A 15,108-nucleotide genomic window follows, 5' to 3' on the forward strand; every position below is an offset into this window, starting at 1 on the left:
TTCTTAGATTAAAAGGAAGCTAATCAATAAAAAGTGACAAAGTGTCTATTAATTCCAACTCACCCAGACCACACTCAGTTCCTCTATTCCAAGGAGACTCTTTTTTTTTTTTTTTTTTTTTTTTAAGGAACTGAAGGGAAGGGGAGAGAGAGAACACACGCACGGGAGAAGACAGCCCTCCTGCAGCTGAAAAAGGACCCACCACGCTGCCCACCCGAGAACAATTCACACGGCCATTACACTGAGAGTAAGTGTCCGAGTCCCTAAGTGCGATGCAAACCACAGGGAGGCGCTGCAGCGGGTCAGGAAACCCCAGCAGCTATATCCTCACTTTCCAGAAAACCTATAAATAACCTCCGAGTCACAGTGACTTCAGTAAAGCTTCCTATTTCTGTCTCTCCACCTACCAATTTTCTGAGAATTACATGCTGGGCCAAATTAATGTGAAGCCCAGGAAGCAGCTCAGGGAAGTCAGGGCTCCTCTGTCCCCGCAGTTCAGCACACGCGCTATGCTGCCCGTGTCCAGCGCCTAATGAATGGGCAGCTCTGCCGGATGGCAATGCGGTGGGTCACTCCACTTAAACCAGGTACCCCCGCCCTCCAGATGACAAGGGATCCTTCTCCCTCAGAAAGTCCGAGACACAATTTAAGGACAAACGGTACCGAACAGTGAACTCCAAACTATAAATCTGAAAACTCTTAAGCCAAAGAACTCACACAGCTAAAAATTTAAGTCCCGATGGAATTACATATTAATCAAGAATCTATTAAAAAAAAAAAAAATCTGACATATTTAAATTTCCCATTTATCCTGAAGGAACTGACCGTTAAAGACGGAGTAGCTGTCATTAATGCTTTACCATGATCTTAGAGGAGAAATCATTCTTCCTTGAGACATCAAGAAAAAGAAATCCACAGAATCAGCTTTTGGAGAATTTTTAATTCATAAAATGTGGCAGGAAACCACACACAAAAAAATTCACCATGAGGCGTTTGAAAGCATATAGACACTCCAGTTCATAGATGATGACTCTCTTCTGCACAACAACGTGTGCAGCTTCAGCACAGAATAATGTAAAACAAAGATAAGTCGGCGCACAGGAGGCGATGTTGCCAAAGGACTCACATATAAAATCAAGTCTCAGTTCCAGGAGCAGGAAAATCAACATGTATAAGCTTACCTTTGCCCAAACTTTGGATGCAGCCACTTTTCCTCAGGGTCTCTGGGTTAACAGAAAAAGTTCCACGGAGCTAGAATCCACATTCACATCCCCGGACTCTCCTGCCCGTGCCTGTGGAGAGCCAGGAAGCAGCGTCTAACACTTGAAATGCTCAGCCGTTAAGAGCTAAAAACGGATCCTGGGCAATGCTGATGTATTTTTGTCTGCTAGCTACACACCCTCATCATGTTCAATTTTTTCCATTGGTGGAACAGTATGAGGCAGACTTAACCAGAAAGTGGTTTTCCACGGGCTGCCTGGAGCGATTAGCCGGGACAGCCTGCCATCAGGCCAGCGACGGACGCCGCACTTGCCCAGGACTGGGCTGGTGTGGGCCTGCGTTCCCAGGTCACCACCAAAGTTCCCTAGGAACCGGCCCAGGGTTTGCTGAATAAAGGCTGACTCACTTGAAGGGAGACTCAGCTTCTTTTTTAAGCCCTTTAGCAGTAGAAACACACACACCTACCACCCATGTGTTTGGGGTGGTAGCAAACAAACATTCTGCCCCCAAAACCACAGCTGGAATGTCATGCTCATAAAAAACCTGCCTCCGGAGCAACCCTGAAGTTATTTAATGATTTGCAAAATAGCCGGTACGCACTCCCCCCAAGGAGTTATTTCATTTTTAACTTAGCTGAACTACCCTTATTTTATTAAAAGTCCTCGTTAGTGCCTATTTTACTCAAAATTTTTCTAAAAATAAGGATTAAATTACAGTAAATTAAAGTTATTCACCAGAATCTCAAGACTGTTTTTAAGTCTTGCTATATCTTTTGAGAAAACACCTTAAATATAAAACAAATACCTGAAAGTTAAAGCAACACGTTCAGATAATTTTATGTATTTTTGGGGGGGTGCCATTGCTGAATAAAAAAACAGATGACATCTGTGGGGGGCTTTATATTTTTGTGTTTGTTCTGCTGTAGCAGGGATTGAACACAGGGGTATTCTACCTCTGAGCTATATACCCAACCCTTTTGATTTTGAGACAAGGTATCACTTTGTTGCCCAGGGTGATTTTCTTACCTCAGCCTCCCGAGACAATGGGATTTCAGGCATGTGCCACCATGCCCTGTTCTAAAATTTTTGAAGTTATATTCTACAGAAAACAGTTTAATCAGAAGTTTTCAAGATATGCATATTCTAAGTGAGCAGAGACATAGTTGTTCTGGATAAACACATAAGGAGAGCTTGGTAAGCAAATATTTTTATTATTTTAAAACAGTGAATGGAGCTACTCATGAAATAGGCAAAATTGTTATTTCATATGAAAGCCAGATTATACTAAAGACGGATAAGTTAACTCCTTCCCTGTATGAAAATGTATCATTACAGACACACGTATACATCTATCATATAGACATATGGTAGAAAAAACTGGACTTTTTTCCATATATTAGTTAATACATGCTTGAAGGGATGTTTTCTAATCCTAACTATCAAATAAAAGCCATTAAATAAAATAATCAGTCTAATAGTCATAAGATTTAGTCTAAATAGTCGTAAGATTTAGTCTAAATTCCTTGGTTCTGTGTTCACATTTAGAACACAGAACCAAGGAATTTTTAGCGCTCATGGAATAAACTTGATAAGTTCCCTATTCTAACCCCCTCCCATTACAGATCTAGAAACTGAGCCCTTATGTGAATGCCCAAGGTCAGAGAGCTGGTCAGCTGCAGGCGGCAGAGCAAGGATGTACCACCCCAGTGACCACAAGCCCTGGGATTGAAGTCAGAAGGTTGCTATGGAAACCAAGTCTCATAACATAAAATGTGGGAATTCCCCAAATGTTAACTAGGCATGTATGTTTATTAACAAAATACTCCGGGTAAATACGGAAGTCGTAAGAATTCTGCTAAGTCACTGAGCTCCTGTTCCTTTAGATCAACAGTGTCATTTCTGTTAAGGAAGGGAAAAAAAAAGGTAAAATAAAATATCAGCTAGCGTAAAAGAAGCTTTCCACATAACTTTGAGACAGGGAAGGACTTCTAAATATGAATAGGAGAAGATAATACAAGAAGGAAGAATGAAATTTAAAAATTGATCATATTTCTAAGGTTGAAAAATATTTCAGAAGAAACATACTTGGATGTCTGTGCTCTATTGCTGCTTATAGATTTTCACGAGACAACTCTAGTCTTTTCATACATGTTATATGTAGATCTCTCTGTGCTAAAAATCTCTTGTAAGAATGAACTACTTCCAACATTCCTCAGACATTTCAAATGGATTTTCATTTATCTGGTCTATTTTTTATTACTGAGGTCACCCAAATAATTTACTTCTGTGAATTTTTAAAGTCACTTGGGGATTCAAACTATGCAAAAAGGTTTTTCAAGTTCTTTAGACTTTGCCCAACTACATAAAATACTCAATTTAGTTCTCCATCCTACAATTCCAAAAACCAGCATACTTTCAAATCATATAGACTTGATCTTTTTGATGCTTTATTCTGAGATAGTAGGACATATGTGTTAACAAGCATCTAAAATTAAATTCCTTGGCAAAGATCTGAGAAACATGTAAATTACTACTTAGGAAGTGTTCAATTTTGAAGCATTCAATACAAAATGGCACAGTTAGAAGCGAGTATAGCAAAATGTTAACAATTATAGAATTTAAGTGGTGGTTATTATGAGTGTTCCCTGTACAAATTTTTTTTTGTACTTTTGCAAATTTCCTTAATAATAGGTTGGAGAGATGGCATGCGTACACACAGGTGCATCCCACAAATTGGCCAATCATAACACCTGGTTTTACTCTATACCTCCTCAAGACCGAGCAGATAATTCTTAAGGACAGAATTATCCTACAGTGAGTGTGTGAGCACATGTTCACAAAGGCATGCTCCAGAGAGTTTCCGTTTCTATCCAGAGAAGAGCTGGAGGATATAAAATGATAAATTATGGCTTAGGAATACCTTCAGAATTAAAAAAATATATATATCTGAAGACTAGGGATGTAGTTCAGTGGTACAAAGCTCACCTAGCATACATGAGGCCCTGGGTTCAATCCCCAGCACCACACACAAAAAACTTTTTGTTCAGGACCACCATCACATAAATCATAACTAATGAAAAAATAAGAGTGCTGTAGAAATATCTCAGACTTCAAAACCAGTATACCCTGACCAGCAACTGATCTCTTGGTAACTTCAATGCTGTCTGAAACCCATTTTCTTTTTTTAAGTTTACTCTTATAAGTTATATATGACAACTAGAATGCATTTTGACACATCATTCATAAATGAAGTATAACTTCCCATTCTTCAGATTGTACATGATGTAGAATCACACCCATTATATAATCATATATGTGCATAGAGTAATAATGTCCAATTCATTCAACAAAACTTCCTACCCCGACCCCCTCCCTTCATTCCCCGCTGCCTTATCCAAAGTACCTTTATTTTTTCTGAAACCCATTTTCTTCATCATAAAATGGGATCAATAATATTGTTTACTACAAATAAAAATATAAATAAATGCAATAATCTATAAATAGTTAAAGAAAAACTGACATAAAAAGACAATTTTTTTTTGACCATGGTGGGCATGGAACCAGGGCCTCGTGCATGCTCAGCAAGTGCTCTTCCACCGAGTCATATCCCAGTCCAAAAAGAATCTTAGAAGCAATGTGAGCTGTCAGAAATAACCTCTTTGCTTAGAACTCAAGAATCTCCACCCTTTTACTTCACCTTTAAGGTCAAAAAGAACACTACTGAAAGAACATCCCATCAAGCATCTTTCCTTATTGTTAATCTATAGTCAATTTATGGTTAAAAAAAATGAGAACAAAACAATAACAATGAATAAAGATTAAAAATATAAATTACTTTTACCAAACAAAAATGCAAATAATCAAATAATGGCTCACACATGTCAGCATCAACCTGTGAGGCAGTTACCCCCTTGAGCAAAAGAGACGGAAGAACCTTGTGCTCTCCATGCAAAAGCAATCCATCAAACAGAGTGGGCTGAGAGATAGAACTGGAGACACTGTTTCAAAAATGTTCCGGATAAGGGCACTAGGAGAAGAAAATGATGCATATGATGTATTCACATGAGGATGCTGAGAGCTTCAGACGTATTTCTTGAGAAGGTGATCTCCATACCCCAAAACCTAACAGGTATGTTTCTGAAACCAAAATCTTCCAAGTTATCCCAGAGAATACAGCAGTTGCATGCACAGCTGGTCCTTATGTCTAAACCTGGCATGGTCTGAAGGCTTACCTCCCAGGTGGGATGCTAAAAACTCACAAATGCAGGGCTAGGGTTGTGGCTCAGAGGTAGAGCGTTCACCTAGCATGCGTGAGGCACTGGGTTCGATCCTCAGCGCCACATAAAATAAAAAGATATTGTGTCCACCTATAATTAAAAAATAAATATTTTTTAAAAACTCACCAATGCACAGTTGACACATGCAGTTCATTTGCTACTCAGTCATTATCCCCAGGAAGCAAGCCAAACCCCCAGGGCTTGGACAGTAGAGTTCCTTAGGCCTGCCTCCGATTATTGCTTTATGACTCTGTATTGCTTTATGACTCTGTATATGTTACTTGGTGTCTGTTATGGTCTAGATATGAGATATCCACCAAGATTTCATGTGTGAGACAATGCAAAAATGTTCAGAGGTGAAATGATTAGATAATAAGAGGTGGGATCTAATTGGTGGATTCACCCACTAATATGGATTAACTAGGTGGTAACTGGAGATCTGTAGGGTGTAGCTGGAGGAGATAAGTTGCTGGAGTATGCCTTGGGGTTTATATTTTGTCTCTCTGCTCCCAGATTGCCGTGACCTGAGCTGCTTTCCTCCTCCACACCTTTCCACCATGATACTCTGCCTCACCTTGGGCCCAAAGCTGTTATCAGATGACCATGGGCCAAAATAAACTTTTCCTCCTCTAGTTTGTTCTTGTAGCTACACACTGGTCACAGCAACACAGAGGCTGACTCAACGACCTCTCTGAGACTTGGTTTCTTAACCTGTAAAATGTAGGCAATACTACCTGCCTCCCAGGGCTATTGTAAGAATTGAGTAAAATAATAAACTGTTCAACACAAGCCCTTGCTGAGAATGGAAACTCCATAAATCAGCGTCCTTATTAAAATCATTAAATGTTAAAAGTCCATTACTTAAAAAATTGTCTGGCACATGGTAAATACCCAGTACATAACCGGTTAAATAAATGCATGAACAAACAAGCGAGCGAGCGAGTAGAAAGCTCACAGTGGTGGTGGTGGTGGTGATGGTGAACGTGAAAGGAAGAACTGTGTTGGCTGCAGTCCAAGTCTCTGTGTCAGAAGCTATTTGATCCTTTTATTTAAAATACACCACCCCACATGTGGTCACTGCCCATCAAGCATTTCTTCTGCAAGCTCCCCAGCCCTTCTCACAGAGTGATCCCCATTCCAGGCTGCTTCAGTCTCAGAGGACGCCTAAGCAGCAACCTTTGCTTCTTCAGCACCAAAGTGATAACTGCAAAGCCCCTGCACTGGTGCTGGCCACTGGCGCCTGCCTCCTGCACCACAGGGGTTGTGAATCTGCGTCTCACAGCTCAAACTTCTGTTCTTCTTTTGAAATTTCCCTGAGATGAAGCCTGTGCATAGTGACTCCAGAGTGTTAGAAAATGCATCTCTCACAAATGCCGATGAAGAAAGCAGAGTCCAGTGGGCCCAGTTATAAACTCAAGACTTAGTTTGGGTTGATTCAGACAAATCTAGAAAAATCCTAAACATAACAAAACGCACAACTAAATACACCGTGTTAGTAGCTTTGCTTCTGCCACCTCACCTCTGTCAGGAAGGAATGCCGGTGAGCCTACAGGGCCTCTGCAGGAACGCTTTTCCCTAAAATTATGTACCATTTTTTGGGGTGGTGGGGGAGATTACAGACATGTTCCACTGTAAATGGCTATGCACCCCTTTGGTGGACCTGTACTATACCATCATTAAGATGCTCCTAAGCACTCAATGGCTGTTTTAAATGAGAACAAAATAAAGAGAAAAAATAGATCTGTGACATTTTAAAAAGCAAAGTGGAGATGTCTTCAGAATCAGTTAAAGTCAACTTTAAGAAAACTCAAAAAACTAGCTTGGTTATGTCTTGCTTTAAGGCCATAAAAAAATCTGAATTCCATAACATAAGCTTTTCTATGTGTTTCTAAGACATCAAATGTGCAAAAATATCTTAAAGGAGTCAATTGTCATGGAAATGAGAGGTTTTATGGCATAAATATTTACAAAGTCTTACATACAAGCAAGCTCCAATAATTTAACCATTACTTTTGCAAGAATGAGCAAATATAGAGTGACATAAAAATCAAGATTTAATTAAAACTTTTCATGAAAGCTTTTCCTTATTATGTTTTTTCCCCTGTAGGCCATTCCATCCAAATTAAATATACTTTGACTATTCATAATGAACGATAGTGCAGAACATCTTAAATTTTGAAATTTAAAAGAAGGCTTTATAATAAGTAATTGGTGGTATTTTAAGTAAATGAGAAATGTGTATGTAAAAAAGAAACCTACAGAAATGAGTTCCAGATAAGTTAAAATAAAAATTTTGGTAGAAAAAAAATCATTCAGAAAATATGCTTGTAAAACCCTGGCTTATAAATATTATCCACTAGATACATTTGTTTACAACATTTTTGAAGGATTACACTGGAACAGTTAAGAAAGTACAAGTAATCTGCCTGGATCTTAACGTAACTTAACACTTTATATCCAACCTCTCAGTTGGCTCACAGTACTGTCCTTTACTGACTGAAGCTGCTTATGCTGAAAGGTTTCTAATAAGTTTAATTCTCAGAATAATTGAATCCAAGTTTCTAAGAGATCAGAGAGGTCACCTATTAAGCCCAACCTTCCTTCTAATTTGAGAACCTCCTACAGCATCCCAACAGATGGGCCACTCTCCTTTACTTAAAAATACCCTGAATGAAGGGTGGTTCGCAGCTTTGTTAGAGATTAAATAACCACGTGGTGAAATAACCAGTTGGTAGAGGGGAACTCCCTCCCGCAGCATTAACCAGTCATTCTAGAACTTCCGTTCATCAATTTCATTCTTTCTGCCATTGTCAACACCCATCCTGCTCCCTCTTCCACCCAACCACCCTCCACACAACCCAAGGCAGCATCCCTGGATTTTCCAGCTCTCTCCTGCCCGGCTCTGCACCCTCGGCTCTCCCTCACCAGGAAGCAGAATCAGTCCTGTAAAGCAAAACAAAGGAAGAGAGCCAGACCATGCCCTTCCCTAGAAACCAGGAGGCACGTAGAGCAGAGTGCTGAGCCTTCAGACTCAAGAGCGGCCCACGAGGCATGCTCTTGACCATGAGTTTGAAGCCATGGAATCCAGGGAGGACTCGGGTCCCCTGGAGGAGGCAGAACGGAACCCAGTTCCAGGGTCCACTCAGGTATGCAAATTACAGACTGTTCCCATTTCACAAGCCAGTAGGCCCAACAGCTGACATCAGGGAAGGCAAAGACGCTGCTCTGCCAGGCAGCGTTCTCCAAGAGCAGAGGACTGAGGGAAAGGACGCGTGGTCTGAAGGCAGAGGGAACATTACTCTCCCACCTGAATACCTCTAGAGCCATTAAAAATGAGTGTGTGAAGCAGGCCGAGTACCGCAGCCTTAGGGCCCACAAACCACTTGTCTGCAAATTACACTTTTACCAGTGTGATACACATACCAGTGCTCTCTTCTATTTTTCTTAAAATAAGAAATTCTGGAAATAGTTTTCCCACTACTAATACAGAGATCAGTATTTTTTCTTTCCAGCTTTCTTCTAAGTTAGAACAAAACAAGTGAAAGAAAAATGGCGACCAATGCTTGCTGCTGGGCACACTGGCCCGCGTGTGACCAACAGAGAGCCAGGAGTACCCAGCCCCAGCTGTTCTCGGCTTCCTGGGAGGCAGAACCCACCGTGCCAGATGATTCACTTTTTTCTTGTTGTTTTGTTTTGTTTTGTTTTGGTACTGGGGATTGAACCCAGAGGCGCTTTACCTCTAAACCACATCCCTAGCCCTTTTTATTTTTTATTTTGAGATAGATAGGCACTGAATTGTTTGGGGCCTGCCTCACTAAGTTGCTGAGGCTGGCTTTGAACTTGTGATCTTCCTTGTCTCGGTCTCCTAAATTGCTGGGATTCCAAATGTCTACAACCATAGTTGGTCAGACAGATCACATTTTTAAGAAACACTGAAAATGCTGCTTTTAGGTAAAGTTTTTAGTTTTTAATTGTCGTTAACTAAATTAAATTTTCTTAACATGCTTGTTGTCAAGGATGTATTTTGCAGGCCAAACAAAAGTTATCCATATCCCAGAACCAGATGGAAACCCATCAGTTTACAACCTCTCATGAAAATAACAAAGCACAAACAGGAAAATTTTCAATCTTGAAAAAATATTTTAAATGAAAACAATTCATTGTCCCAACTCGCTGACTTAACAAAGCTTGGTTCTGACCCTCTAAGAACATACACCTCCACTTGACTAAGGTGACCAGATATGCAGGCATGGTTTTGGAGAGGAGCCATTCATAGAGAAGAGGCATTGTAAAGGACTGTAAGAGCCAGGCCCTCCACCTTCCTGGTGAATGGAGGGGCCTCTCTACAGAGCTCTTGATCTCCAGCAAACCAGCCTCCAGACACCACTGTACTGAAAACTTCAATTCCTGCACAAGGCCACCCCCACTTCTCCACGGCCCTATAAGAAAGTCTCTCCTTGTGTGAAATCCAGTTGGCCTCCCTCTGCTGCTGCCCATGGCTCCTAGTGTGTCCCTCAACAGCAGCAGCCCAAGCACACAGCATGGCTCCTGTTCCCTCTCACAGGTGTCCTCCCAAGCGCTTCAAGATAGGAAGAGGCCCCCCACAAAGCTTACTGCACCACTAGGTACAGAGGGGACACCATTTCCACACCTCCTTCCAGATATCAATGGACAGCATAAATCTAAGGTCTGGAGAGAAGCAAAGGGACACTTGGCAGCTGTCAGGCGTACAGCGCCAGAAGTGTGATTTATTTTCATATTTAATTCTTATCGTATTCCACTGTGATTTGTGTTTTTATCACTAATTTGCAGAAGAAGCAGCTGAGGCCTTGGAACTAACTTGCTGAAGACCACAAAACTCCTACAACTGAAAACCTCAAACCAAGTCTGTCTGATAGCAAGACAACAGTATTGCTATACACGTAGAGAATGACGTATGTGCTATCAGTAGTGTTGTTATAACTTATTGACAGTATAATCAATATGATCAAATCTGTTCTTTCAGCTGATCCCAGGAACAGACTGTTGTTTTCAATGCAAAACAAATTTTCCACACAAATGCATTGGCTTTTTAAAAAATATTTTTAGTTGTAGATGAACACAATACCTTTATTTTTATGTGGTGCTGAGGATCGAATGCAGTGCTTCACACATGCTAGACAAGCCCTCTACCACAGAGCCACAACCCCAGGCCTGAATTGACTTTTGATGAACAGTACCCAGATATAATTTTTTAAACCCAGTTGACATATTAAATATATAAAGCTCTGAGTACTAGTAAATATAAAAAATCATGTCACACATACATTAACATATTTAATCCTAATCACTTTTAAGAGAAAAATATTTGTATTCCACCCATTTTAATAAGAAGAAACTGAGGCACCAACAGGTTAAATAAACTGCCTGGTGTCACTAAACCAGGAGATACTATAGATGAGAATTCAAAAAACTCAATCTAACTCCAAATAAATCTAGACTTGAGGTTCTTCATTAAAACATAAACATCTTTCCAAGTCTAATTAAATCTCTCTTTATTAGCCCAATGCAGGTGATCAAAAAGGTCAGTCAACCCACAAGTTACCAATTATCATCAATATTTCTAGCTTTCATAGGTACTATATTTGCCAATACCCAGGAATGTTAGACATCTTCCTGCTTAGAGGTAACATAATGTCAGACTCAGTAAGAATCTGCTCAGGTTTGGTGCCTTGTTGCCACAGCATCCTCAATGACAAGCACGGAGGTATCCACACTGGCCTTCCTCACTCAAATCCTCAGTCAAAAAGCAGTTAACAGCTACCCAGGAATGTGGCAATCCATCAGGGATGGAGACTGACACAGACTCTTACCACCTTTGAGACACGCGGGGCCTTCAACTTACCCGCACAGGAGGTGTAGACAGAGCACACTTGGGGCACTCATTCATTCATTCCTCCATGCAGAACCAGCTGGCGGAGGAGGAATCTTTGTCATTCAAATACACAGCCCTGGCAAGAGAAAATAAACACACAGAAGGAGAAACAATTTTTCAAAATTAGAATTTTGTAATTAAATTTCTCAGCACTCTGCTGTATCTTGGACTTGATACAAAAAGAGGGGATCTAAAAGAGAAATCAAAGGGCAAGTGATTGACTATAAAGAAAACAAAGGGATCTTCCCACATCCTAAGTGAAGAAGCAGATTTACTGCTTCATCCCATCCCTTCACATTAATAAATAGACCTATAATGGAGGAAAGAGAGGGCAAGCGAGAGAGGAAAGACACACACAGAACAGGCATGAGAGGGAGAAAACAGGCAGACAGGAGAGATAATAAAGATATTCAGGTAAATAAAAAAGAGAGAGCTATCCACAGGCAGGTGATGGGCAGATAAATGATAGACTGATAGATTAGACAGACAGACAGGCAGGCAGGCAGGCAGGGAGTGCCTACCATGATCACGCCACTACTCCAAGAGCTAGCTGGAAATATAAACGTGAATAAGAAAGTCTCTGCTCCCATGAGCTTCATTCAAATGGGGAAAAGCAGTCAAAATAAATAGAAGGGAAAAAATATGGGGAAAAAAAACAGTGAAATATGCAGTGTAGAGACAGATGGGTAATAAGAGTGACAAATGACAAATTTAAATTGGAAGATCAGGAAATGGCTCTCTGAGATACCAAGTAGGCCAAGGTAGGGAAATGATTCCTCCGCCTCCACCTCCCACACACAGAAAGACCAGCCAAGGCCCCAGTAAGAACCAGCATGTCTTAAACAGTTATCATGGATTCTGGAGCAGAATCCAAATGCAAATGAGTGGTGTCAAAGGAGCAAGTTTCATTACTCATTAAACAGGTCTAAGTCCTCTCAGATTATGGAGAATAATGCCTCCTTCCTATGTTTGATCTGCTCCCCAGGGACGTGTGAAAATGCATGGGCCCATTAATCAACACACCAGATAGTACTTCCTTTTTTTTTTTTTTTTAATTGTTTTAAATGTGAAACAGATTGCTGTCAGTGAGAGGGGCTTATCTTTTTATAAGGTATAATATCAAGTCTGAGGCATACACAAGATACAGATGGAGCATTTCTTGTCCAAAATGCTTGGGACCAGAAATGTTTTAGATTTCAGAGTTTTTCAACTCTTGGGGAGTATTTGCTTGGATGAGATCAGGTGAGCATACCCGTTTCAAAAATTCAAAATCCCAAATGATCCCAAACCCAAAACTTCTTGAATGCATACATGATGATCAAAAAGTTCGGATTTTAGAGTTTATCCGATTTTGGATGTATGGATTGGGGTGCTCACGCTGTACCTCATGAGGGCAGAACTGATGTGCTGTGCAGCCACAGTCCTTGATAGAGCATTCTGACTTCGGAACCGCAGATGGACATGGGCATGCACACCAAAGCTTCCGTACAACTAGCTGAGTGATTATTTAGATGGACTGAACTTCTGGTCTCTTTAACTATAAAATGGAAATGATACTATCTACCTGACAGTGTTCTTGTAAGTATTTAATGGAATAACGCATGAAAAGTACTTAATAAAGCGGGTGAGTCATGTGAAATGTTCAGAACAGCAATAAACCACTCCTGGACTCCGATTACAAATAGTTGCTGCTGGGATCTCCTTGGTGATCACAAGCTGTGCAAACACACCTACACAACCAGACGTGGTGGAGGTGTGATTTTCACTTATCGCATCTGACTATCAGAACGGTGTGGACCTTTTAAAACCACCTAATTCCCAGGCTGGGGTTGTAGTTCAGTGGTAGAGCACTTGCCTCGCACACATGAGGCCCTGGGTTCAATCCTCGGCACCACATCAAAATAATAAAAATAAAGATATCGTGTCCATCTGCAACTAAAAAAAATATTTTAAAAAAATTAGAAACCACCTAATTCCCTCACCCTACAGGTGAGAACTGAAAGTCACAAGAGGGCCTGATCTGCTCACCATGACACAATTAGGGGAAAAGTTCAGAAATCTAATATATCCAGTCAAGAACACCTCAGAAGAAAACATCTCACATTGACAAGAAATTTTAATTCACTTTATTAATTCAGTAGAGACAAAATATTTTTAAGTTGTAAGAGTCCATCTAAATACATCACTGATAATATTTGGAAAATCAAGAACTGTCATATTTTACTGATGGCCTGATATTTATTTACGAACCAAAAATCTGTAAAATAGAAGATCTACCACATTTTATTTTTCCAGTGATGATAATATTGTCTTAAGCATGTTACATGATAGAGCTTCCACATATTCCTTCTGAATGCTTTGCCATTTCGTGACTGTGACAATTCATTTTCTCTTCCTTTGCATACACTGTTCCCTACTGGGAATGTCTCCCTGGAGGACTCCCAATCACCTGAGACCCAGCTTAAAGGCCTTCCCTCCTCCCCCAAACTCAGGGTCTTCCGTCCTTCCTCCACCTCCCCACCCCACCCAACAGAGGCAAGCCCTACGATGCTGTTTCACTTGTTTCTCTCCTTTACCCAATTTTAATTGTTTGGAAAGTGAAGGGCTCGTCTTAAGTCTGTTCGCCTCGTGTCTAGCACGGCTCCTTACGTGAGCTCCTTATTAGCTCATTAATAAGTACAGAATAAATGGGCTGATGGAAGAACTGATCATCAAACTGCTCTTAGGACATGATTTCACTTTAGACTAGCCTGCTTTTCCATCCCATCACCACCACCTAGGTTAAAAGTAAAGGGAAAGTTGCGGTTTAGCTACTAATCATGTAGGATCGAAGAGATTTTAGGCAGGATTATAGAATTTGCTTAGGGAACATTGACTTCAACCCCATTCATTTCGTAGATGAAGAAAGCGAGGCCTAAAAAAGATCAATTTGACCTGTCACACAGGGAGTGGGAAAGAACTGGGACTCAGTTCTCCAAACAGTGATATCAGTTCTGTCCCCAGTGTGACAAATCAGTGGCTGCCAAGAGTATCCCTCTGTGAATCCCAGACTCTTTCTCACAATCTCTCCACATTCCTTCGGCATCCCTCTGTCACACAGACACAGCTGTCACCTGGTTGTCTATGATCCACTGCACCCAATGCAGACGGGGTATAGCTGCCAATGAAGGCCATGTGTGAAGGAGAATTAGCTATGAAAAGGGGCAGCAGTGTCTCATGACCATGTGATCTATGAGATGCAAGGAAGTGCCAGGTAAATACATCTGTAATGACACTCCAGCCATTCCACGCATTAGTTGTAAGAGCATGCTTGTGCCTAGAGCAGCAAGCAGACACCAGGTTTGAACAGTTATTCATTGATATGTGTCACTCATGCCAGGCAGACCTGGAAGCCCAAGTGGCTGCTTGCCACCACGAAACCACTGCAAGTCAACATGATCACACCTTACATTTTTCTCCCTTTTTTGTTTTTTGGTTGGGGGACGGGGTACTAGGCATTGAACCCAGGGGCACTTTACCACTGAGCTACATCCCCAGCCCTTTTTATTTTGAGACAGGGTCTCATTAGGTGGCTTAGGCTCTCACTAAGTTGCTGAGCGCTTAAAGCCCTCCTGAGCCACTGGGATTACAGGCAGGCTCCACCACACCTGGCTCTCCGTGAAGTTTTCTGAGATGAAAAGAGGTTAGATTTTTATAA

At 41.0% G+C, this 15,108-nt stretch overlaps 1 protein-coding gene across 7 annotated transcripts in view; it reads right to left on the reverse strand.

Moving 5' to 3' along the window:
• Tiam2 (TIAM Rac1 associated GEF 2) overlaps positions 1–15,108 on the reverse strand; it is a 233,630-nt gene that overhangs the window by 116,104 nt on the left and 102,418 nt on the right. For 5 of the 7 annotated variants that reach the window (XM_048805929.1, XM_048805925.1, XM_048805928.1 and 2 more), the window contains one exon: positions 11,382–11,487. The gene's annotated coding sequence lies outside the window, so the exon portion shown is untranslated. Of the gene's footprint in view, positions 1–1,181; positions 1,611–11,381; positions 11,488–15,108 lie in introns of those variants that run through there. The other 2 variants (XM_048805930.1, XM_015498661.2) reach the window with 1 other exon arrangement.

Source organism: Marmota marmota, unplaced genomic scaffold, assembly GCF_001458135.2.
Source record: "Marmota marmota marmota unplaced genomic scaffold, marMar, whole genome shotgun sequence".
Taxonomy (NCBI): domain Eukaryota; kingdom Metazoa; phylum Chordata; class Mammalia; order Rodentia; family Sciuridae; genus Marmota; species Marmota marmota.